At 37.6% G+C, this 24,975-nt stretch overlaps 1 protein-coding gene and 1 non-coding gene across 10 annotated transcripts in view; one reads left to right on the top strand and one right to left on the bottom strand.

The window, feature by feature from the left end:
• The window catches only part of DLGAP2 (DLG associated protein 2), a 1,236,668-nt gene that overhangs the window by 432,322 nt on the left and 779,371 nt on the right, over positions 1–24,975 (bottom strand). The window lies entirely within an intron of this gene.
• LOC122744944 lies at positions 18,441–18,543 on the top strand. Its single transcript, XR_006355273.1, has one exon. It is a non-coding gene; the product is annotated as a U6 spliceosomal RNA (small nuclear RNA).

Here is a 24,975-nt window from a genome sequence, read left to right as displayed (position 1 = left end):
GTGGCCCCTCATTTGTTCTTAGAATTCTCAGAAGCTACCTGTTTCAGGTTCGATACAAATTCACTTCCTTTGTTAAGCTTTCCCTGATCCTCCCTGTTGCTAGGGCTCTTTTTTATTCCTCAAATAACTTGTATTATACTTATCCATTCAACATGTCAGATACTCTCAGTGGGATGTAAGCACGTTGCAGGAAGGGACTATTTTCTTTTTCTTCCTTTTTTTTTCTGTCTTTGTATCCCCAGACTCTAGCACTATAATTTGCACATAGTAGGTACTTAATTAGTATTTCCTAAATTGAATTGGCAAAAAAATTGCTCTTAGTGTAGCAAAGAAAAGATAGTAGGGATAAATAGCTAAATCACATGTAGTTACATGGAATGGATTTTCTCTATTAGCCCTAATTTATGTTTCTCTACTCTGATTTTTTTTACTTATCCTTGGATTCTACGTCTCTCTTCCTTGGCTCTAATCAGTGAGGTCTTTTTGGGCATATCTTGACAGAATCCAGGTTTTTATGCCACTTTCTGCTGTCTTTTTCCCATTTCTGCTCTTAAGGATTCTTTTTTTTCTTTTCTAGCACCCCTATATCTATCATCTTTATTAGAATGTAAGTTCCTTATGAGTAAGGAAAGCCCTGTTTGTATCAATATCTTCAGGGTTTAGCACAGTGCCTGGAATAAAGTAAACACCTAATAAAATATGTATGTATCTATATATCCATCCATCTATCCATCCATCCATCCATCCATCTCTTGTTTTATCTTTACTAAAAGACTTTTAATTTAGTGAGTAGTTTATAGAATTTCATATTAGTATAGGACTTCCAATATCATCTAACATAACTCCTCTATAAAACATCCTCCCGACAAGGGATTGATGGACAGCAAGATGATACAGGGTCTAGAATGCTGGGCCTAGCGTCAGGAAGACTCATCCTCCTGAGTTAAAAATCTTGCCTGAGACACTTACTAATTGTATGACCTTGAGCAAGTCACTTAACCCTGTTTGCCTTAGTTTCCTCATTTGTAAAGTGAGCTTGGAGAATGAAATGGCAAACCATTCTAGTATCTTTGCCAAGTAAAGCCCTAATAGATGTCACTGAAAATCAACTGAAGAACAAAAATGAGAGATTCCAGACTCAGTTCAAAGGCCTCCAAATGACAGGGAAAGCTCCTTCAATACTCCTACCAAATTGACTTACTTACCATTCTTTGAACTCATCAGAATCCCTATCTTTCTTCAAGGCTTAGCTAATGTGCCACTTCCAACTGGAATCTTTACCTAGTTAATTTACTCAGGTTAATGTTCTCTGTGACATCAAGTTATCATGTATCTGCTTATACTTTTGCATATTAAATCCCACTGGTAGTATGTAACTCCATGAGTATGGGGGCTGTATTATTTTTTTTGTCTTTGTATTCTCAGCATCCAGCATGATATAAGGTAGACAGACTTAATGGACAAAACTATATTCCATTTCAAGACTATGCCAAATTGCTAGGAATTTTTCATTTATATTGTAGAAAAGAATAAATTCTTCTTTAGAACAGTTCATAATATAGCTAGTTCATAATTTACTCGATCTTCAATTTCAAACAGATATAGGGAAGCTTATTCATGTGAAGATAGCCATGAAGGCTAAAACCTTCCCTCTATGCGGATGTTCTACCATCTGGCTTTCCCTCCACATGGGTCCCATTTTGCTGTTTTTAGTGCCACCTTGTTTTTTTTTCATGAAAATTGCATAGTTTGATATTTTAGTAGTGTTATAAAGTTTCTCTCTAACAAAAGGTAGTATTTCTTTAGCAGCGTGAGATGTTATCTCATTTTATTCTCATAACATCTTTAGAAGGCAGGGGTTATTATTATTCACCATTTTAAAAATAAGGAAACTGAGACAGAAAGATTAAGTTATTTAGCCCAGGGTCACAAGGCAGTATGTGTCTATTGGTGGCTGGATTTGAAATCAGGCTTTCTTAACTCTAGGTACAGAATGCTATCTACTGTGCCACCTAGCTAATAACAAATGCTTATAAATTTCCTGGAAAAGTAAGAGCATTAAATCATTTTCTTTAAGTTATATTTGTAGACCACATAACTCTTCCTATCATTTTTCCTTAACATCAGTTAACTAAGGATTTCCTTTAGCATACCATTATCTTCACATAACTAGATTTTGAAATGTTGGTTTAAGTTGGCATCCGCACTGGCTACCATTAAGATCATCATTGTTGATAAATTGCTCTTAGGGCTCATGTCAACATTTACTTAATGCTAACTCTGTGCAAATAATGCAGCTACAGACAAAACTAAAACCATCCCTATTCTGAAGGAGTTTTTATTAAATGGGTACTTTCAATATGTATACAGATAAGAATGAATGATACACTGAAAAGTTTGAAGAGGGAGAGAACCCTAACAATTGGAGGGAATGGGAAAAGCCTGTGTCCTGTGAGCTATAGTATTTTGGCTGTACCCTGAAGGAAGACAAGGAGGGTATGAGGCAGAGGGGAGAAGAGAGTTCCTTTTTGGCATGGGAGACAGAGAGGTAGGAGATAGAATATCATGTAAAAGGAATGGCTGATATAACTTGACCAGAGAGTATAAGAAGGAGAAGAATGTAAGAAAAAAAAGTGATGGGAACCAGTTTATCTTGGGATTTAAATGACAGGATGGAGAATCTCATGAATATTAATATAAAGTTAAATTGTAATAGTGATGATACTCTTGTAGAAGCTTACTCTAGCACCGAAAGCAATTTCAACTGACATAAATTTTTGTCTCAATACTACCACCATGGTAAAAAATTCTCGATTAATGCTGTTATTCTGTCAAATGACATTGGATTTCTTGATGCAATGTTTTCATTCATTTTTTATTGCTTTTTAAATGGAAACAAACAATAGTCTTTTAAACCCATGTCACCAAAATAGGTCACACATATCATTTTTATTGCCCAATTCTTTGCTATTAGGTCTTCACTTTATAGACACTCCCCGACTTGAAGCTCAAGATTGCAGTGTATAGAGCTATAAGCTGCCCTGGAATTCACCTGCTCTGATCCCTTGATGAGACCATAGATTTAGAACTTGAAGGGATTTTGTGACCATTTAGTCCAAATTTCTCCAACAAGATGAAGTGATTTGCCCAAATTCACAAAGATGTCTATGTCTGGGTTAGGATTTGAACCCAGGTAATAGGTGGCAGAACTAGATTTTGAATGCAGGCTCTCTCACTCCAAATCTCTTTTTTTATTGTACCATGCTGTCTCCTCCTTTATTTTATCTATAAAGAGTCCAAAGACTAGCCAGGTTAAGTGGCTTGACCTAGTTTATTTTGTGACAAGCCTGGAATTTTAATCAAAGTTTTCTGACTGCGGGTCCTAAACCTTTCCCTCTCTACCATGTGGCTTTGACCTTAAAGGACTATGTGGGAGCCATCTTTAGGATCATTACACATATTACTGAGCAGCTGTGCCTAAATGGAATTTCTGTAAACAGAATCATCATTTTCTAACGACTAACAAATTCACTGAGATATTTCCCAGGAGGTTATACAAGCCATGAACTCTCTTACCCCTTAACTATTTTTCACACTGTGAGCCATTAAAAGAGAGTAAGAGTCGGCACTGAGCAGGAAACCCTACGAGTACCTTTGATTTTGGCAGTAGTCTTATATGCTCACTGTCAGAGCTCTGAAGATTGAAACAAACTGGTGCCACCCCAGGTCCTCATTAACTTGGTGGTGTGAAGTTGTCAATGCAATGGAGTAAAGCTCATCACACTGCTGCAGGAGCTGAATGGACTCTCTGTACAGTTCCTGAGCTTACCGTAGATGAACCAGTGGTTCAAAAACAGTAGACAGAAGAGGGGGCAGAGGTGAGGATACAAAAAGCCAGCTGGCCCATTTCAATGGCAGACTTCTAACAGATCTTCCACAGAGAAAAGAACCCTGCACTGCAAAGACTACATGTCCTAATTCATCTGCTTCATGAGTTGGCATTATTTTCCATTCAGAGCTTCTCTGTATTATTAAGGCATCTGTATTCATCTCCTTACTGTACTACTCTATATCTTATGATTTACCTTAATAGGGAATATCTGTTTTACATTGGAAGTAACAATTAGGAAGTCAGGATGTTTAGGTTTGTTACTGGGCCCCACAGGTGGGTAGATTTAGAAATCATAGGATAATGGGATCATAGATTTAGAACTAGGACTGCAAAGAACATCTAGTCCAATCTCCTCATTTTACAGATGAGAAACTGAGGCCCAAGGAGTCAAGTAATTTGCATAAGATGACACAGTAAACTGAAGAGTTAGGATTTGAACACAGGTCCTGAGCTCTTTCCATGGTATCACCCTTCATCACTTAATCTCACTAATTTTAGAATAATATAAGGGACCTTAAGGATCATTTACACCAGTGCTCTCAAGCTCAAATAGAAACAGAACCATAATGCTGCATATTGACTTAGAATACCTCAAATTAACATTATCTATGTTTTATCATATTTTTATTTATTTTGTTAAACATTTCTCAATTACATCTTAATATGGTTGGTTAGAGTATACTTAGGAGTTTTATGGTCAGCTGGTGAACCTAGAGTTTGACACCTTTGATCTACAATAGTTCTTTCATTTTATATGATTACTTTAGGGACCTGTGATTTAATTGGTGTGAAAACTTCCTATACCAATAGAGACTGAAATTCATTTCAGAGAATCACTCAGGGATCAGACAAACGAAATGATTCTTATTAGGGCTGTCAGAGGCAGGATTGGAATCTAGGTCTTCCTGCCTTGAAGTACAGCATACTATGCACTACCATGTTGTTTGTATTATAGAGGCAATAATTGATGCTCAGAAAGATTGAATGACATGTCTTAAGGGCAATTTAGCTTCTAGGAAAGAGTACTGATATCAGAGTCAGATGATATTAGATTCAATCCTAGCTACAATGCTTGTTAGTTGTGTGGGCCAAGGACAAATCATTTAAGTTCTCTGAGCCATCTGGTTTCATCATCTATAAAATTGAGTTGATCTTACTTTTACCTCACAGGGCTGATGGAGAAAAACACTTTGATCAAGTTTAAAGTCCTATTTAAATGTAGTTTTTTCTCATCATTCTCATCATCTTCATCATTATAAACAACTCACATTTCCATCACTTGCAGTAAAATATCCCTGTGAAGTAACTGGTTCAAATTAAACTTTGCTATAGCCTCCTGGTTGATCTGCTTGCCATGAGTCTCTCTCTACTATAATGCATCCTCCACTCAGACATCAAAGTGATTTTCCTAAAGTGCAGGTCTGAACATGGCATTCAGTCAACTCTAATGGCTCCCTATCACATCCAGGATCAAATATAAAATCTTCTGTTTGCCATTCAAAGCCCTTCATAGCCCATCTCCCCCTACACCTCACCTTTCCAGTTTTCTTATACCTTACATTCTCCCATCAACTATCTGATCCAGTGGCAATGGTTACCTTGCTGTTCCTTGAACAAAACACTAAGTTTTCCAACTCTGGGCATTTTCATGGGCTTTCCATCAGGTATAGAATATTTTCTCCTCTCATTTCCTTGCTTTCCTCAAGATGCAACTAAAATCCCATCTTCTACAAAAAGCATTTCCCTAGCTCTCTTAATTCTGGTGTATTCTTTTGTTGATTTTTTCCCAATTTATCCTGTACATCTGAGCTTCTTAAACTGTGGGTCTTGACCATATATGAAGTAGCATAACTGAATGTGGGCATCATGAAAAATAGGCAACAATAAAAAGATTATGTATATCTATTTTATATACCTATATGCCTGGGATCAATTAATAATTTCTCAAGTGAAAAGTGGTCATGAGTGGGAAAAGTTAAAGACAACTTGTTGTACATAGGTTGTTTGTATATAATTATTTGCAAGTTGTCTCCCCCTTTGCATTGTGAGCTCCTTGAGAGTGGTACTGTTTGTTTGTTTGTTTTTTAACCATGCCTTGAATCCCCAACCCTCAACACAGTGCCTGGCACAGAAGGTGTATTTAATACATGGGGTTTTTTTTGGTCAGACTGACTAGGAGAGGAAATTATGGTTCAGAGAGGTTGAGAGATTTGCCCAGTCATATGGCTGGTAATTGCCAGCCATGGTAGTGAATTCCTATCTTCTGACTCCTATACTCTTTTTGCTACACTATACTGTCTTCATTATTATTCTTTCTCTCAATTTCCAGTTTCTAAAGGAGAAATATTATCATCATTTCTTTACCTACCAAGCTGATTATCAAAGTTAATTGAGGATAAATGTAATAACTTTGCTGAACTACTTTGAGCATTTTATAGAAAGAAGCTGTAAGACTTCAAGGTCCCATCACTTTGGTACTATAATTATTCTTTTGTCATTTGGTAACACCATTTATATAACAAAACCAATGAAGTTTTAAAGATGAATACTAATTGAGTTGGATTATTCAGAAGGTGGTATGTTGGAATGATTGCTTTAATCGTCCCTAAAAACAACATGGTCCCAGTAAGAGCTGGTTAATGTGGAGAACTGACCTAAACAGAACTGATATTGTCCTCTTTGGGTAAAAAAAAATACTGATCATTGGAAGGAACTGTGACTTTTTATTCTATTTAGAGAATTTATAGGGAATAATTCATAGCTCTTTTCCAAGGCCTAAAGGACTTTTGTGACAAAATGTCCCTGAACTTATTTTTGTTTAGTCCCAAAGGGGACCTAGATACCAAGATGACTAGGTAAATTTTGCAAAGGTGAATTGGTAGCTTATTATAGATATTAAGGATCTTGAAATAGATACTACCTCAGAGATCATGTAGTTCAAACTTTTATGTTGTAGATGAGGAAACTGAGGCCTAGGGAGATTAAGGAATTTGCCCGAGGTTGTACAGGTACTAAGTATCAGGTAAGATAAAAACCTAAGTCATCTGAGCCTTGAGTCAGTCCTCTTCATATTTAACTATACTCCCTATTCATATTCCTTATTAAATACTAGAAAAAAACACTTCCCAAATAAAGTTGACTTCATGTGGCATAGTGGAGAGAGAGAGATCTAGTCTTGTAGTCTAGAATTCCTGGCTGTAATCTCATTTCTGACACATGGTAGCTGTGTTACCCTGGGCAAGTCACTTAACTACTCAGAGATCCAGGCAAGTGCTCAGGACTCTAAATTGCAGATTAGATACCAATATGCATTTAAATAAGAAAATGTCTTTATTGGGGTAATGATAAAATATCAGTTATGCTTTGGGTATGAGGAGTTTGATATGTTTGTGACACATTCAGTTTGAATTGGTCGATAGGTAGTTGGTGATATAGGTCTAGAACTCAGGACAGAAACAGTGGCTTAATATATAGATCCATGAATCATTGACATAAAGATGATAATGAAATACATGGGAGATGATGAAATCACTAGGTTAGAATGTAGAGAGAGGAGAAAGGAACACCCAGAGTAGATTCTTGGGCTGTAACTACAACTAAGAGGCAAAGTATGTCTGAAAAACCTCCAAAGGAGATTAAGAACGCGTAGTCAGAGAGGTAGAAGAAAATCAGGTGACAGTAAGATCATAGATCTGGAGACTTGAGGAGACAAGACTCCTGTAGAAGAAAAATCAACTTTATTCTGCATGGCCCCTATGAAAGCTCACAACACATTAGGTGGTCAAGAAAGCCTATCTTACTCTGGCTTCATAGACCTGTCTATTTACTGGTGTGGTATTTTAGTGGTTGTGGCTAGGACCATGGTCTCATAAGGTCAGGGGTTCTACCAACCAGAGTACCAGTAACTTCTTCCTGACCTTCCTAGTGGTGGAAAGTTTTTCCCCTAAGCATTTTTCTGGTCAAGCATTGGAGACACAACATAGTAAAATTGTGTGTGTGTGTGTGTGTGTGTGTGTGTGTGTGTTCCTGTGCATGTGTTTGTATATATATATGTTTAACTAGTCTAAGATAAGACAAATATTTACCAAGAAGAATGAAGTCAAATTTAATTAAATACACAAAAAAGATATATAGATTTTAGGTACAAATCTGGCTTGTGTCAACATTTTTTTAATTGATTCCTAAGTTATCTTATAATTATTAGTCTTTTCTATTCTAGTCCCTCTTTGTCAAAGTTTGTTCCCAGGGACTCCCATCCTCCTTAGATAGAAATTGATGTTTCCAACTCTTTTCAACCTCCCTTAGCCTACTCTTGAAGTCTAGCAAGTTAAATCTTACTTGATATTTGACATCCAGGTGATAGCTCTATGCATGTGTGTGTGCATCTGAGTTTTAAATTGAATTGAACACACCAAAAATAAAGCCTTATGGATGTTAGGTACAAAACCGACTTCTGTCAACACTTTTTATTCTTATGTTATCTTATGCTTATCTGTCTATAGCAATAAAATCACAAATGTGGTCCTATCGCTAGAAGTGAGATGAGGCACCATAGCATGTTATAAGGCAACTTGATATTGGGGAGAAAGAAAACAATGTAGGAGAGGTCTGTGTTCAGATATGATATTTCTAGACATTTGGTCATGTAAAGATCACTTAATCTCAAGTTTCTCAATTTATTCATCTGTAAAATGGGCATGAAATTCCTAAAACTAACCCATAGGCTATTGTGAGAAAAGTATTTTATAAATCACAAATTAGCATATAATATTGTTTGATGAAGAACTGTGAATAACTTAAATGTTCTCAGCAATACAATGATACAAGACAATCCCAAAGGACTCATGATGAAGCATACTTTCCACCTCCAAAGAAAGAACTAATATTAATTGAACACAGACTGAAGCATGCCCTTTTCGTTTTCTTTCGTTTTTTCTTTTATTAGAGTTTTCTTATACAAAATGGCAAATAAGGTAATGTTTTACATAATTGCACATGTATAACCTATATCTGATTGCTTACTGTCTCAGGGAGGGAGGAGGAGAGGGAGAGGACAAATAGAATTTGGAACTCAAAACCTTAAATAAAAATATTTGTTGCTTGAGAAAAAAATGCTATTAAAAATAAATAATTTCCTTTCTCTGGACAAGAAAAAATAGTATATAGATTGCACTATTATTGTTAATGTATTTATCATCACTAAATGATTTTGAATAGAAGCTGAATGAAAAAAATATCAGGGGTATTGTTAGATATAAACTCTTAGGGAAGAGTTAAGCAGGACCAGTTAAGGTTTCTTGTAGAAGGTAGGATGCTAGCTGAGACTTGAAGTAAACCAGGAATGTTATGAAACAGATGAGGAGCTGAGCTCCTGGCAAGAGGGCTAGCCAGTGAAAAATGCACAATCTGGAGATAAAGTGTTCTATGTGATGAAAAGCCAGGCCAGTGTCACTGGATCACAGAGTAGGTGGAGGAAGGCAGAACGGGGAAGGTTGTGGAGGGTTTTGAAAACCAAGCAGATTTTATATTTGCTCTGGATATAATAGGGAACCATTGGAGTTTACTGAATGTGATGTGTGTGGGGGGGGGTGAAGAGAGAGAGACAGACGTGGTCAGACTTGAATTTTAGGAAGATCAATTTAACAGTTCATTGGAGGGTGAACTGGAATGGGGAGAAACTTGTGTCCAGGAGACCAACCAGAAGAATGTAGGAATAGTTACGGCATAAGGTGATGAGGGCCTATACCAGGGCAGTGACAGTGTCAGAGGAGGGAAGAGTGTATATATGATGGATGTTAAGAAGGTAGAAATAACAGGACTTGTCAACCGACTGAATGGGCAGGGGTGAGAATGTCAAGGGTGACACTGAGGTGTTGAGCCCAGGAGATAGGGAAGATAGTGGCACACAACATTAATAGGGAAGAAGGGAGTTTTGGAGGAAAAGAACTGATTCAGTTTTGGACATGCTGAGTTTAATATGTCCTTGAGACATCCAAATAAAGATATCTAGCATGTTGGAGATAGAGGTAAGGAGAGAAATTAGATGGACTAATAAATCTAAGCATTATCAACATAAATTTGGTAGTTGAATCCATGAGAGTTGATGAGATTACCAAGTACCCTTTCCTCTCCCACCCCCACTTCCTTTCAGTTCATCTGAACTGTCACCTTACTTGGATAAAGTTGGTGTCATGAGCTCTATTCCTTCTGCTGAGATGGAAGACCACCAGGCCTTGCCATCTACAACTGCCAGTGTTCTGTAGGCTTTACCATTTGCTCCACCTTTATACCTGCCAGATCCATAGTGTAAAGAATTAATTGTTATTTGAGGTTTTTATGCCTCCACATGCACTGGCCTGGGGCTCAGCAAACCGCACGGTGCTCCACCCACTGGTTGTAGCCATTGCCAGGGTTCTGGCATGTCACATCATCACCACTCTCCGATGCCTACATGGGCCTAGCAAAATTATAATGATTGGAAGCCTAGTGAGGGCAGTCATGTGACTGTCAGAGTGGCTATCCCATTGGCTGGGGCTGTGTGGGGTGTTTCTAGGTTTGGGGGAGGAGAATTGGGCATTCTCGGTGGAAGCTGGAAAGTGACAGGCGTTCTGCTGCGTATTTTCAGCTGATTCCTGGGTGGTGGTATTTTTTCAGGTATTATAATTTCCCTTTCCCCATTTTATTTCCTTTCCCTTGATCCTACTGATCCTGTTTGTGTTTTGTTTTGTTTTGTTTTGTTTTGAAGTTCGTTCTTGTTAAAATAAATCTTGTTCTGTTTTGAGGGAGGCTGCCGGTCTCCTTCCTTGCCCCAATATTGCGGCGAGCTGCTTAGCTAGCACTCCCCAATTAAAAATTGGTCCCCAAAATAGACACTGACATTTCTCTTACTGATGCAACCTAAGGACCCTTAGACTTTTCCATTTACTCTGCTATTATAACCTTAAAATTTCTGGGCTTTTCTATGCACTCTGAAATGGAATTTTCTTTTAAGTGTTGTATACCTCAATTAGAATGTGAGTTCTTGGAAAGAAGGAACTCTCTCACTCCAAAAAAAATCCTATCCCCAATACTTAGCACAATTCTAGGCACATAGAATTTAATGATTTTTCATTCATTCATTTGTTAATTCAATCATTCACTGTCTTGAAAGAAGGTTCAAATAGATGACTGAGTTAAAAAGCCTTCTAGCAGAGAAGAGGAGAGGGTCCAGGAGAGTGAGCTACCAGCAAAGGCTGCAAAGCAGAATAATAGACAGAGATTGAAGGCTGTGATGAAGGTCTGCTTGTCTATGCACTTGACATGAAGGCTCATTTCTCAGAAAATAATGAACTTTACAGAAAAAAAGTAGGGGTAGTAGGATGGAGAAAAGTGGGAAAGTCCCTACAATTGATCCAAATGGGTTTCATAGGTATTGGGTCATTTTTCATCAACAAGGCCTTATGGAAATGATCTAAAAAAATTAGAGGGATTTGAATGTTCAAAGAGTAGTGACAAAGAAAAAAAAAGAAATTAATTAAATGACACAATCACCTTGAGGTACTTTCTCCTTTAGGGGATGTGCAGATTGACCCCTGTAAATTTAAATGGTTTTATGTCTGTCATCAACTAGGTGTGAGCAAATATAAAATAAGACTTTAAAACTTGCTAGACTGCAAAGTGGGGCAGAGGAGATTGAAAGGAGTGAGAAGCATCAATTTCCAGATGAGGAGGGGGAAAGTCCCTGGTACAAACTTTGGAAAAAGGGAACTAGAACGGAAAAGACAAATAATTTTAAGATAGTCTAGGAGTAAAAAAATATGTTGACATGGGACAGTTTTGTACCTAACATCAATATATCTTTTTATTTGGGGGGTACAATTAATTAAGTTTGATTTCATTTTTTTCTTGGTAAATATCTGCCTGATCTTAGACTAGTTGAACACATACACATACACATTAAACATACATGCATGCACACATTTTAAATATAATTGTTGTGTCTTTAATGCTTGATCAGAAAAGAGCTTAGGGAAATCACTTCTTTCCACCATTAGGAAGGTCGGGAAGAAGTAATTGGTACTCTGGTAGGTAGAACCCCTGACCTTATGGGACCATGGTCCTAGCCACAACCAGCAAAATACCACGCCAGTAAGTAGACAGGTCTATGAAGCCAGAGTAAGATAGGCTTTCTTGACAACCTAATGTGTTGTGAGCTTTCACAGGGGTCATGCAGAATAAAGCTAATTTTTCTTCTACAGGAGTCTTGTCTCCTCAAGTCTCTAGATCTATGATCTTCCTGTCACCTGATTTTCCTCCTATATCTCTGATCACTCCTTCTTAGTCTCTGTCGGAGGTTCTTCAGTCATGTTATGCCTCCTAATTGTGGTTACAGCCCAGTGATCTGTTCTGAGTGTTCCTCTATTCTCTCTCTACATTCTCTCTTAGTGACTTCATCCGCTCCCATGGGTTCATTATCATCTTTATGTCAATGATTCAGACATCTATGTATCAAGCCACCTTTTTCCTGAACTCTGTCCTACATCACCAGCTGCATCTTGACCAAGTCAAACTGAATGTGTCACAATCATCTCAAACCCTGCATATCCAAAACATAACTGATTAGATTTCCTCCAAAAGCTACCTCTCTTCTAAACTCCCCTATTTTTGTAAAGGTACTACTAGTCTTTTAATCTCAAAATCTTGCAATCTTTTTGTAGCTTTAACCCCTCAGTCCTCTTCATTGCAAATAGCAATCCACTGCCAAATTTTGCTGTTTCTGCCCCTACTACATTGTTCACATTTATCCATTTCTCAGGACTCACATAGTCACCACCTAAATCTAGGTGTTCATGAACAGATGGTGCCATCTCACCTGGACTATGGCAAAGGCCTCCTAATTGGTTTTGTTTCAATAAAGCTCTTCCTAATCAAATCCATCTTTCACCCAGTAGAGGAAGGGAATTATGATATGAGAGTAGAAAACTGGGGGAGGAACCTCATTACACTTTAATCCTCTTCACTCCATGGTTTTTCCAAACTGGACATGTTGCTATTACTCATACATGGGACTCCGTCCACATGCCCTTCTACTTTCTATGCTCCATTCTCAGAATCCCCTTTTTCCTTGCACTTGCCTCATAGAATCTCTTAATTCCTTCAAGATCAACTCAAGTACTTCTTGTCCCCACAAATGTTGTTAACTTGTATTTACTTTGTACTTTTTTTTCCCTGTATATACTTATGCAATGGCTCCCTAGAAGAGATAAAAAATGGTCTGGACTTGCATAACTTTTGGATTTTGGAGTTCCTTTTGCTTCTGTAGCATGAAAATTCATATTGTAAGTGGAGCCAGGATGAAAGAGAAAGTGAGAAGAAAAATGAGAGGAGGGAGGATCTAGGTCTTCAGCTCATACATATCAGCAGCACTGCTAACTACGGCAGTAGTGGTGGCAACATCAGTGATTCTTTCCTCAAATACTCGATAGGTGAAAACTAAAGGGAAAAGCAAAAATGTATAAGATGTTTTTTTAAGTTGTGGGTGCTCACTCATGTAACTGTAACATAGAAGGGAAAAAATAGACAGGGAGGAAAAACAGTCTTTATCTCCTTTTTTCTATTAAAGATTACATTTCCCTGACTTAATCTTATTTTTCTTTTCTTTTTTTAATCTTATTTTTCATAAACAACTGTGGTTAACCCTTCCTTTGTGTTTACTTGTGTCCCAGATGTGGGAGGTTATATATAAAGGAATGAGCTTTCCCAGGGCAGGGCCAGAATTGAAAACCCCAGCTCACTGGTAAAGAGTTTTCTCTATGATATGAGAAATAAATATGAACTCTTAATTGCACAAGTATAGCTCCAAGGACAGGCAGGATTATTAAGAAGTTAGATCAGGGGCAGCTAGGTGGCACAGTGGATAGAGCACTGGCCCTGGAGTCAGGAGTACCTGAGTTCAAATCCGGCCTCAGACACTTAACACTTACTAGCTGTGTGACCCTGGGCAAGTCACTTAACCCCAATTGCCTCACTAAAAAAAAAAAGTAGATCTTTAAATATAACACATCTCTCTCTCTCTCTCTCTCTCTCTCTATATATATATATATATATATATATATATATATACATGTATCTCAATACATCTTCCCCTAAATTTATTAGAGGTAGAGTTCGCTTCATTTTTGTCTTTGTATTTTGTTTTTGCTTGTCACATAACAGATGCAGAATAAATGATTGTTGCTTATTTGACTGTTGTGAGGATCATACCAGATAATGAATGCAAAGTAATTTGTAAAACCTCAATATTAGTAACTTTATTATTAGGCAGCTAGGTGATGCAGTAGATGCTGGGCTCGAAATCATGAAGACTTAAGTTCAAATTTGGCCTCAAACACTTATTAGCAGTGTGACCTTGGGCAAGCCACTTTAACTTGGTTTGCCTTAGTTCCTCATCTGTAAAATGGGCTAGAGGAGAAAAAGGCAAAAAACTTCAGTATATCTGCCAGGAAAACCCCAAATGGAGTCATGAAGAGTTGGAAATTACTGACACAAGTCAACAACAATAACAAAACTCCATGTAAATATGGACTGTGGTTTTTATTATTATCATTATCTACTGTTTTCATCATTGATGGGCATATTATAGTACAATATACCTATATAATTCAGTCAATAGGTGTGCCTTTTGTTGAAAGGTCTGGTTTTCCCTTGGCATACACAGTATTGTTACTGACACAACCCATCAAAAGATGCTGGATGTGAACATTCCAAAGCCTCCAACAGTCTCAATTTTATTCTGTTAAAGATACATCTCGTGGCTCGATAATGCTATGTGTTCAGGCAGCCACCCACATGAAGAACATACTTTGCATGTGAATCATTCTCTGCAACAGCAGAAATCCCTAGATTTCTAGAAGAAATGGTGTTTATACAAAAGTTCTTAAAATGTGAGTAGAGGGCAGTTTTGTATATATTTGATTTAGCTGTAAATGAAAACTCATAATCCTCCATTTGGTAACATCTAATCGCATGCTCAGAGCACTGAGAAAGTGGCTTGAAATTAAATTGCTGTGGCATCGGACTGAAAAGAGAAATGTAGATTATTTCAGATATTCTTGCATAAGACATTCAGGACTTGGGAGTCCCAAGGGATCTTAGAGATCATAGAACACAGCACAGAACCCAGTGGACTTAGTACACCAACTGTTAAGTAAATCTGACTCTGATACTATAGAAGAGTAGTTTGGTTTTGAATATCTGAGCATCTCACATTTGTGGAGAGCATATTATCCAGAAAAGAGAGAGAAAAACAGGTTCATTGAATTTATTTGGATATATCAAATTAGAGGATCTGAGTTGTACAATACTTTCCAAGTTGTATACACCTTGAGAATTGTATATAAATCACTCAGTCAACATTGAGGAAGCTCCTGCTATATGCCAGGTTTTTGTGGCAGGTACTGGAAATAAAAGGACAAAAATGGGGGGAAAAAAGGTCTTGCCCTTAAGGTGCTTACATTCACCTTAATGAATACAAGTTTAATTCATTAATATAGGAATATATTAACATCAGAATTAGCAATAATAATAATAGCTAACATTTCTATAACACTATCTGCCAAAAACTGTGTTAAACTCTTTACAGTTATTTTCTCATTTGATCCTTACAAAAACTCTGGAATGTTGGTGCTATTATCCTGACTTTATAGAAGGGGAAACTGGAACAAAGAGATGTTAAGTGACTTGCCCAAGGTAATATAGCTAATCAATGTCTGGGACCACATTTGAACTCTAATCTTCCTGACTTGAGGCTCAGAACTCTACCCACGATCCCTTCCAGCTGCCTCAGAATAAAGTCAGTAATACTGACAATGATCAACTTTCTGGAGATCAAGCAAAATAAACCTAGGCCTGACCTTTCTTCTCCCTTTAAGTTTTATTGGGCTTTGGTTTACTGAAGAAGCTACAATTTAAGATTAAGAATGCATAAATATAGAGATTAATGAATATCATTGCCATACAATCTAGAAGTGACCTTACCTTTAAAAAATTTTTAAAAGAATAGGACCTAGGGGCAGTTAGGTAGCACAGTAGATAAAGCGCTGGCCCTGGATTCAGGAGGGCCTGAGTTCAAATCCAGTTTCAGACATTTGCTACTTACTAGCTGTGTGACCCTGGGCAAGTCACTTAAACCTCATTGCCCACCCCCCCAAAAAAAAGGGATAGGACCATTATTTTGTTACCTCCCATGAAACTGGGCAACTCCACAAGCTATTATTCTCTTCCTACAGGTTGGATAATAGGTTTCCACATTCATTAAATGTTTCCCTACTTCCAGGTGTGATTGATTTTTCCATTTATTAGGAAGGACTGATATTCTTTTTCCCCCCAAAGGCTAAATAATAACAATTACTATTATTGGCTCACATTTTGAATTATAGATGGATCCAAATGAAAAGATAACATATAGGTCATGTTTGACCATTCTTTTCACTTGGAATGTGCACGTAAGAATATAGTGTACATACCCTTTTAGTTTTAATTCAAAGTATACATTTAAGATGGAGGATATATGCATATGTTTTACTTGCTATATACTTTGTTGTTTATCCCATAGAATATATTTCAAAACAATATGACAACTGTACATTTCTCCATATATAAATCTCCAAAAGTTTTAAAAATGCTTGAAAAATATCAGAAACATACAAAATAAAGCCTCCTGTCTTCATAATGATAGGATAATGGGCAATTTTTGACAGGCCATTTTTAAGATAGCTGACTGCTTAACCCTTTATAATCCATTGAATGTTAGTTGGCTCTGTAGGTTTAGATTTAGTGGAAATATTCCCCAAAATACAATATGCTTTCCTATCTTTTGAATCACTAACTAGTGCATATACAATAGCTCTTTTTTCGTTGGATAACTCAGTCATTATAAATATTTCTACTTTGTCTTTTTTATTTGTAAGTTTAAAAATTCCCTTTCAATTGTCTTAACACTCCTAGGAGAGGCTAGACATATGTAGATTGTTTGTCAATCTGATAGCTTCTTTTATTCTTATCAGTGAGCTATTGATTAATCATGGTATCATATATAGAAGAGACCTAAGAGATCATCTCGTATTTTCTCCTCATTTTGTATCTGAGCAAACTGAAGAACAGAAAGGTTACACGAGATGCCTAAAGTGTCACAACAAGTAAGTGACAGAACCGGTACTTGAACCCAGGTCCTTTCGCTATGATTCCAGGACTATTTCTGTTGCAACATTCTGCCTCCTTCATCTTGGTAGATACAACCTTTGATGTGCTCCTCTCAGCTGTTTTTATAGCTGCTGAGCATTCAGAAACTGCGTCTGTTGTCACCGTTGTTTGCTTTCCTTTTTTTGTGCTTATTTCTGCATCCTGAGCCAGATGCTTGAGCATTTCAAAAGGATGATCTTCATAAAAGTAGATTTTACTGCAAGATTAATGAAAGATACAGATAATCATTGCCAAGGGACTAAGAAGAGATACAGATAACTTTGGGCAGGGGAAAATTTCACAAAGTATGTGGGAACTGATCTGGGTCTTGAAGGGAGAAGACCATTCAGTTTACATGAGAGCTGGGTTCAAGTATTGACTCTAAACCTTACTAACTATGTGACTGTGGACAAGTTTCCAGGCCCCAGTGTAGTGGAATAATCTTATAGTATTGTTGTGAGAAAAGCTATTTGTGGGGGCAGCTAGGTAGCACAATTGATAGAGCACTGGTCCTGGATTCAGGAGGACCTGAGTTCAAATCTGGCACTTAACACTTACTAGCTGTGTGACCCTGTGCAAGTCACTTAACCCCAACTGCCTCACCAAAAAATAAAAAAGGAAGAAAAGACAAAATGCAAAAAGAAAGAAAGAATAAAGAAAAAATACTATGCCTTCGTGAGCTGTTACCCAAGATAAGAAGACTGGGTATAGTAGGGTACATGGAAAAGAGGCTGAACACATTCTAAGTTTGAAGAATACACTATGATAGGAAGTTAGACTACTGGGGAACCATACACTACAGAAAATATACTTCAAGTGTTCAACTCGAATTAATGATTTGCTTTCATAAAGGATAGATCCTTAGAATTCTGTGATTCTGTAAAACTGGAGAGATTTCAATGATTTCAGGAACCTATAAATAAACTGTGCAGACAAGAGTAAAAGAGAAAGAAATGAAGATAACAGAAAAGGGGATATGTAATTTAAGGTGAAAGCCAGCACTTATAAGTGGTTGTGGCATGAATACCTTTGTTATGAATGCACGGAAGATCTGAGCAAAGAGGTAGAGGATAGAATGTGGCATATGTTGTCAGACGTGGTCACTTTTTGAGTTGTTTTTGCTGAGCTATTTTTCCTTACAACAGAGGGTTTAGTTTATGGTGGTATCTTTTAATGTTGACTGTGAATAATCCTTAAATGAAAATAATAGCATTTTGTAGCATTTTTATCATCCTAAAAATGGCAAAGAAAGGTAAGTGAGTATTTTTAGAAATAAATGTGATAAATACAAAAGACACCAATAAAATTTTTAAAAATGAGGCCTAGGTGCTTGCTATTGCAGCATATATACTAAAATTAGAATGATACAGAGAAGATTAACATGGGCCCTGTGCAAGTATAACACTCAAATTTGTGAAGTGTGTTATATTTAAAAATAATAATATTGCCTAGGTTTTCAGTCATTTCAGTCATGTCAGATTCTTCATGACCCCGTTTGGAATTTTTTTGTCAAAGATACCAGAATGGTTTGCAATTTCCTTCTCCAGCTTATTTTGGACGGGAAGAAACTGAGGCAAGTAACTAGCCCAGGGTCACACAGCTATTGTGTGGGGTCAAATTTGAACTCAGAAAGATCAGTCTTCCTGCCTCTAGACCCAGTTCTCTCTCCACTGTACCACCTAGGTGCCCTGTAATGCCTAGGAGGTTGGCATTAAAAAAAAAACATAGTAGAGGCAGCTAGGTGGCACAGTGGATAAAGCACCAGCCCTGGATTCAGGAGGACCTGAGTTCAAATCCAACCTCAAACATTTGACACATACTAGCTGTGTGACCCTGGGCAAGTCATTTAACCCTCATTGCCCCACAAAAATAACAACAACAACAACAACAAAACAAACAAAAAAACATAGGAGAGAAATTATAAAAATCATTGCTATCTGTACCCAAATACACAAAGAATTGCCACAAGGATAACTGTTCACTTTGTACATCTGACTGTTTGCTACTTCTTCCACTTTAAAATAATTTTCATTACCTGAGTCTAGATAACATCCTGATAATTCTGTCTAAAATATGATGTTTAAACATAATATTTATCTTTTAATATTTTTCCTAACAGTGACTTTTTAACTTACTGTGAACAATCATTAAAGAAAATAATAGCATTTTGTGGCATTTTTAGTCATCCTAAAGCATTCTATAGTTTGTAAGGAATTACCCTCAAAGAGCTCTTTATATTAAACAGTGCGTGTAGATGGTCCCCATTTTACAGATGAGGAAATTGAGACCTGGTGAGAAAAGTGATTTGCTCAGGGTCAAACAATTTTAGAACAGGTTCTGACTCCAAGTCCAGTTTTTCCCCCAACAATTCTATGGATACATTGGACACATTTTGCAAAGTACTGTCAAATATGACAAAAATAAACTCCCATACTTTCAGCCCATAAAACAATGAAATTTGGAGTTATTAAAATTCCTAACAGCCCTAAATATCTTCCAAAATAATTTTACTTTTCAATTTATGTTATGCTTCAAGTATAGTACCTAGATTAGCAGTAGTCTTGAACAGTGTTTTAATTTCTATTTCTTATCCCATAAATTCAGTCACCATGTCAGAATGGATAGAAAGCTGACTTCTGAAATCAAGAAGACCTAAGTTCAAGCTACTTCCCTGACACAGACTTATGTTGTGGTTCCAGACAAGTCATTTGACTTTCTCAATGTCTCAGGCAGCTTTTTGAGATGTTTAGTCCCAGAAGAGAGAGAGAATTGCATTGGTATGTTCTATTTCCTAATCAAGAGTTCACAGTGTCAGTGAAATAATGAGTCCCGTCCAAAATATTGAGAAAAACTTAGATCAAAGGATTTATAATTGGGAATGGTTTATAGAAATAATCTAATCAAACTACTTCCATTTTTACAGATGAGAAAATTGAAACTCAGGGAATGTAAGTGAGTTACCAAAAGTTACAAGGTGGTAAATGGCAGAAATGGGATTCAAACAGTCAAGTGCCAGGGCAGCTAGGTGGCACAGTGGAAAAAGCACCAGCCCTGGATTCAGGAGTACCTGAGTACAAATCCGGACTCAGACACTCGACACTTACTAGCTGTGTGACCCTGGGCAAGTCACTTAACCCTCATTGTCCTGCCCCACTTCCACCCAAAAAAGTCAAGTGCCTTGACTTCAAATCTAGTGTTCAGGAAAGGAACATGTACTGGGCTGGTACTATAACCCATTTCACATTCATAGACTTATTAAGCTCCAGAGAAAAGAGCTAAATCTAAACGGAGTCTGTATGTATAATGTCCAGTGCAATTGCCTGGGTGGGAATGGGGAAGGAATTAAATGTTTCTGAATGACTTATGATGATAATGTTGATGTTATATTCTAGTTTGGTACCAATGATGAGATTTTTGCTCTTTTCACTGATAAACCATTTCTGCAGAAAGTTTTACAAGTTGTGATACTGACAATTTGTGGAGTGACCCCCTGGAACAAGGGAAAAATGAAGGCTTACAATGTGAGAACTTTACCAATTCCCAATATAAAACTCAACAATATAGGCATATGGGTTATATAAGTCAGACTTGCCCCTAGGCAGGTCTTAATTTATGTGGCTGGCACCTCTGTGGAAGAAAACCAAGCACTGACAGCATTACAAGGGTAATATTTTTACAAGGACAGACTACTCTTGCACACTTTCTCTAATGTATTAGGCACAACACAGTTATCCTTCAGCTCCAGGCATGCATATCTCCTTCTGCCACCTATTTTTACTCATGGGCAAACATTTATTCTAGCTAGTGGAAGGAAAGTGACACTCAACATTTATATTTGAGTTTCACCTCGTCCCCACTCACAGCCTCCCAGGGCACTGAGGCAGAGTGTGCTCTTGGCCCACATATGTCTTTGAAAGGCTTTTCCTTCTTCAAATGCCTTAGAGGTACTGGGGAAATTGAGTAACATCTGCATTAGCAGCACTGTCTATTGGGAACTGAGATTGATTTTACTCATCTTGGTTTGCTGGACACTTGGTAGTATAGGAAAAGGGGTGCTGCTCATAGTTAAGAGGCATTTAAGTAGGGGCAGCTAGGTGGCACAGTGGATAGAGCGCTGGCCCTGGATTCAGGACCTAAGTTCAAATCCGGCCTCAGACACAACAATTACTAGCTGTGTGACCCTAGGCAAGTTACTTAACCCCAATTGCCTCACCAAAAAAAAGAGAGAGAGAGAGAGAGACAGACAGACAGACAGACAGACAGACAGACATTTAAGTAGTTGCTTTAGGTAGTTTACCAGACCTTATAATATTTGGTGATTGAACTTTCAAAAACCATCTGACTTCTTAAATTACTATCCGCTGAACACAACAAAGATTGCTTTTTTTAATTAATGATTTGTCCTTTAAGAAATGAAAGGTCAGGCTCAAAGGATCTGAGATCTAGAACTCAGACCTCAGTGGCCATCTGGTTTAACAGTCATTTTACAGATGAAGAACTGAGTTCCATAGAATTTTAATGATATGCCTGAAGTATATGAGCATGAAACATGGAGGGCAGACAGTGGTGAGCTCCTCCCAGGGCATCCACCTCCCAAGTTCCTACATAGCTACCTTCTTCTGGACTTTATCAGTGCTTTCTAGAATCATTTATTAATCTGCAAGATCACATCAACCCTGAAACTCACAGTAGCCCTGGTCCCTCCACCTTCTAGCTTGTGTGTGTGTGTGTGTGTGTGTGTGTGTTGTTTTCCAATATTAGACTGTGATCTCCTTAATGGCAGATACTGCCTTTTGTCTTTCTTTGTATCCTCAGTATCCCTGGCTCAGAGTAGGATTAATAAATGTTTGTTGCTTGATTGATAAGTTATGAGGGGCTTAATTCTTTCCTTTCCAGTTTCACAATGGATATTATTGTAGCCACTAACGAGTAGAACGAGCCCTTTGTATTCTCTCTTGGGGGATGTCCATGTAAGAGAATCATGTTGAATCCATTGCCATTCCATAAAACTCTAGATTTGACAGTAGAATCATGCCACTCTTAGATGAAAGCCTTTTCAGTGATCTCACGACTCTGGGGAGCAGATTTCCTTCCCTGTTATCCTTTGAGGCAATCCCTAGAAGGTCAACAATAGGATTAAATACAACATTCTAATAATCTCACTTTCTAACACTTCACCATATGGAAGGGGAGTGTTTTTATGTTTTGTGGGAATGACCCAGGAACTCAGAAAGAACTTCTGAGATTTATTTAAAGTTGGAAATAATAGTGAGGTTTTTATGTCTCCCTTTTTGATTTCTTCACTATGAGGGATTGGCTGTTTAAACCATTAATATGGTGAGCATTTATATATCTTTAACAAGGGGGCAACTAGTGGTGGAGTGTATAAAGCGTCGAACTTGGAGCTAAGAGGACAAGAATTCAGATGCAGAAAATTACTATTTGTGAGACCCTTGGCAAGTCACTTAACCCCACTCATATTTAGTTTTCTCATCAGTAAAATGAAGAAAATAACAGTACTTACCTTATAGGATTGTTGTGAGGACAGAATGTATTAGTATAAAGTGCTTAACAACCCTCAGAACACTATACAAATGTTATCTTGAAAGCAAGCATGAAACCTAACTAAAGGGCTAGAAGATAAAGAAGCAAAAGTCCTATCCAACTCCTATTGGACCAATGATTAGGGCAACCCATGCATAGCTCCAACAGCCACTTTGCTCTTCTTCACTTATTGCAAAAATCACCTAATTGACATCCATGCCTCTTGTCCCCCTCTTATGTCAGGGATTTTCCACAAAGTTGCTAAATTGTTACTCCTAAAGCAGAGATATAGCTGTATCCCTCCTAAGAAGTTTTTGTGACTTCTCCCCCTTCCCCCCATTCCTTACTAAAAGCTAGAATTTATAAAGATTTTCAAGGTTTGGCGCAGCTAGGTGGCACAGTGGATAAAGCACCGGCCCTTCAGGAGGACCTGGGTTGAAATCTGGCCTCAGACTTACTAGCTGTGGGACCCTGGGCAAGTCACTGACCTCATTGACCCGCAAAAAAAATAAATAAAAAGAATTTCAAGGTTTTCAAAGCCTTTTACATAGATTTTTTTTCCTTTGCTCCTCACAACAACCCCCAAAGTAAGTGCTTTTTTCTCTTGCCTGGAATGACCTCCTTCCTCTTCTCCAATTGCTCACCTTCCTGGCTTCCTTTAACTCCCAACTAAAATTCCACCTTTCACAGAAAGCCTTCTCCAACCCCTCTTATTTCAAGAGTTTTCCCTCTTTTAATTATTTCCCATTTATCCTGTATATATTTGTTTGCATGTTGTCTCCCCCATTAGATTTTAAACTCCTAGGCCAGAGATTGTCTTTTGTCTCTTTGTATCCCCAGTGCCAGGCACATAGTTGGAGCTTAATAAATGTTTATTGAATGAATGACTGTTCTAGTAAACCTGGCCTACTCATTTTTTGTATATAACATATTTCAGCCTCCATCCCTGTGCCGTTAATCTCCCCTGCCCAGAAATGTCCTCCCTCCTCACTTTCACCTCTTAGAAATACCAGGTTCCCTTCAAGGCTCAGTGCAAGTGTCACTTTCTTCAAGAGGCCTTTCCCTCATTCCTTCTCTTACTAATCCTCATCTACCCACCGTCCAAAATCGCTGTACTTTAAAAAAAGTGTCCAATATTTAGTTATGTGTGAACATGTTTTATCTCCATCAGGTCTGATCCTTGAAGCCAGAAATTATCTTGCTTTTTTATATTTGGACTTTGCATAGTGCCTGACACACAGCAATAGATATTTATTAATAGATAGGTATTGATTAATTAATTGCTAGTGTTAGATTAAGATTATTTGAGGGAGCAGCTAGGTGACACAATGAATAGAGCACTGGCCCTGGAATCAGGAGGATCTGAGTTCAAATCTGGCCTCAGGCACATGACACTTACTAGCTGTGTGATCCTGGGCAAGTCACTTAACCCTCATTGCCCCACAAAACAAACAAACAAACAAGATTAAGATTATTTGAGTATCAGTGTTGAGATTGGAAAATGGAGAGCACAAACTGAAGGGAGAAAGTTATCATAATTGTGTAAATGGAAAAGATAAGAGGGCATGGCTTAGGATGGTAGCAATGAGAGTAGGAAGGAGGAAACATAGTCAAGAGAAATTGTAAAAGCAGAAATGTCAGGTCTTGTGGAAATTTTGCCGTGAACAACATGGGGCTTTTAAACACTCAGTAATGTGAGCCATACTTACATGATAATTTTTCTATGAGACTGAGGTTAATAAGGGAAAATGTAAAATATAAACATAAAACAGACAGATGTAATAGAAATAAGTGTCAGTCTTCAAGGTGTATAAGATTCTATATCTTTTTTTTACTCATATATAAACTGTCAAAAAGATTCTAAACCTACTTCTTTAATGCACTATGATTTCTCCCCCATATAGTCAGGTTAAGTCGCATTACAATGAGAGGAAGAGTTGTCTGATTTTGTTTTTGGTAGTGTTTAGACCAGAATCTTGTACATTGAAATAAATGGAAAAATAGCCGGAGTTTAAAAGATATTTTGTTGTACAGAGGGCTTCATTTTGAAGTATTTGGTTCCATAGGATTTGACACATTGTTTATTTTCAAAAATGTAAGCTGATGTTTCACTTTTCACTGATTAATGTCTCTCCTTGAATGATGTGTAGCACTTCAAATTCAACATGCCCCAAACAGAAGATAGGTCCCCCCATCTGCACCCCACCCTTAGTCCCCAAATTCCTATTTCTATCGCCGATATTGCCATCATTCCCCTCACCCCAGGTTGACAATCTTGAAGTCATCCTTGACTCCTTCATGTTTTGGTATCTTTTCTATAA

This window comes from Dromiciops gliroides, chromosome 2, assembly GCF_019393635.1.
Source record: "Dromiciops gliroides isolate mDroGli1 chromosome 2, mDroGli1.pri, whole genome shotgun sequence".
In the NCBI taxonomy this organism is placed as follows: Eukaryota; Metazoa; Chordata; class Mammalia; order Microbiotheria; family Microbiotheriidae; genus Dromiciops; species Dromiciops gliroides.
This window is presented reverse-complemented; position numbering and strand designations above follow the sequence as displayed.